This window comes from Chrysemys picta, chromosome 23 (assembly GCF_011386835.1).
Source record: "Chrysemys picta bellii isolate R12L10 chromosome 23, ASM1138683v2, whole genome shotgun sequence".
NCBI classification, from domain to species: domain Eukaryota; kingdom Metazoa; phylum Chordata; order Testudines; family Emydidae; genus Chrysemys; species Chrysemys picta.
The window spans coordinates 17,335,473-17,338,052 of NC_088813.1; positions in this window are offsets into that span (position 1 = coordinate 17,335,473).

Here is a 2,580-nt window from a genome sequence, read left to right on the forward strand (position 1 = left end):
AGATAGAGAATGACATCTATGGTCACTGTAGCAGGGTGCACATCAGAGAGTAACTCATCCCATTAGTCCCTCTAGGGACTGCCATTTCCCTGAACTTCCCGAAGAGCAGACCCATGGTAGATGGCAGCTTCCTGGTTTGATCATAATTCAACTCCTCCCAAGAAGGGCTGCCACTGTCCCTTAACGTAAAGCCACATTCAATGCAATACTTCTATAGTCAAGAAATGCTTCCATGGACCTCAACATGAGTTTGGCTGGAGTGCAAGTTAAATCCTGACATCTCTACAAGAGTCATGTTGGCCCTTCGTCCTTCCAAGGTGGATAAAGGGAGCTCTGCACACTTGACTGCATGGAGGTTGTTTAGATTAAGACCTTAAAAACGTCACTGCCCTGCATGGAGATTTAAGCTATCACAACATTTGGTTTTGGAAGAGTAGAGGGATTTACCCCAGAACCCTTAATCAAAATTTCCCTCTCCCCTGTAATGGTACATGATTAGAGGCAAATTACATCATTTAATGCACTACTGGAAGATTCACAGACACCACTGTGATGGGTGTGGGTATAATAAGAACCTGATAGCATAGAAGAGAACTGCAGTTTATTGTTCATCCTCTAGATAGCCTTGTGTACTTTAAGGTATAGTCCCTGGTAAACAAAAGAGAAAGCTGGAACTTAAGCTATGTGAAAGGCTGTTTGTGACAATAGCGGTTTTCCTTAAACACCTCCTAGGACAATGATTCCACGTATTGTGACGGCCCACACGGCATACATCACTTTGTACAACGTTTGATTGCTGCTCTCTGCCCCAGAAGTGGCTGAATTTCGGTGGTGCTCTATGTAGCGAGTTATAGTTGTGGGATGGTTCAGGCAGACAGGCACTATGGAGATGTAAGATGTGATTGACTTGTATTGCTTGAGCCACATCTTGAAATTGCTAACGAGCTTAGCCAGCCGCTGTTTCTGTAGCTGATTGCTGGTAGGGTTATGTCCAAACCCAGGGACAGAACTAGAGATAGACGGATTCAGGCTGCACCCCACTGACTCCAGCGAGACTCTGTGTAGGTGTGAAAGTCTCTCAGCAGAGACCAGCTTGTGGGATTAGGGCCTAGGTTCAAAAATATTCACCCCAAAACAAGTCAACACCAATTTCTGCTAAGGCTGCTTGTCGTGGCAGGGCATCCCAGGCAGCCTGCGGTATAACATCGCCTCCCCTTCCCAGCTATTGGTATTTATCAGAGCAAAGCATTAAATACATCAAGGACCCTCTCCACTTAGTGACACACGGGCATTAAACTACAGGAAGGAGGAAGAAAGCAACAGTCCAATCCAGAGATCAGTTCCTCTTATTAGGCCAGTTTTCTCACTGCTGGCTCAGCTCTGATCTCCCGGGCAGGTTACATGCTTCCTGCTACGCTAGTAGCAGCGGTCATCTACCAAAGAACCCCAATGGTTTAATCCCCAACCTCTGGCCCTAGAGCCGCACACCAGGGGCTGTGGATTCCTCATTCTTGGAAGCCATTGGGGGCCGGGTGCTCTCTGGCCTGGAAAGCACGAAGCGCACTGGGAGATGGTCCCTGATGGAAATAAGGCTGGGAAAGCTCCAGGCTGCTGGGTCGACACAGATTATTTTTGGTGAAACCCAAAATTCTTCCTCTTCCCTCCTCCCAGGCCCTGCACTAGCCTCTCAACCAAGGCGGACTGGACTGGGTCACCCCAGAGCCTGCCTGGGGGAGCCGCTCACAGCCACCCTGTGCTGTTCTCCCTGCGGGGACTGAGGCCGTGAGACAGGGGACGGGAAACAACTTTTCCTCTTTCTGTTGTGATGGCAGGACCCCCCCCCCTCCCCCCACACACACACACACAATGCTGAAGCCCCCGGCTCGTCCCGACTCCACGGCGCTGGCTCTAAAGAGGCAACAGGTGGGAAGAAGCCAACTCCACGTGTTGCTTTGCTCGGGAGCTGGAGCCACGAGGAAAGGTCGGTACCTGCGGGCTGCGCAGCCACACGCTGGCTTTCCTCAGGCTGAGTGCATTGTTTGGATCCCAGCCCAGAACAAAAGTTCAGTCTTCTCAGAGATGGCTGCACTGCTCAGGCAAAGCATGTCATCGCCTCCATTATAAAAACACAAGAACGGCCACACTGGGTCAGGCCAAAGGTCCATCTAGCGCAGGGTCCTGTCTTCCGACAGTGGCCAGTGCCAGGTGCCCCAGAAGGAATGAACAGAACAGGGAATCATCAAGTGATCCATCCCCAGGCACCCATTCCCAGCTTCTGGCAAACAGAGGCTAGGGCCACCATCCCTGCCCATCCTGGCTAACAGCCATTGATGGATCTATCCTCCATGAATTTACCCAGTTCTTTTTTGAACCCTATTATAGTCTTGGCTTTCACAACATCCTCTGGCAAGGAGTTCCACAGGTTGACTGTGCGTTGTGTGAAAAAATACTTCCCTTTTGTTTGTTTTAAACCTGCTGCCTATTAATTTCATTTGGTGGCCCCTAGTTCTTGTGTTAAGAGAAGGAGTTATTTACCGCCTTCTTGGGGCTTGGCTCATTTCTCTTCAGCAGCTCAGCGCC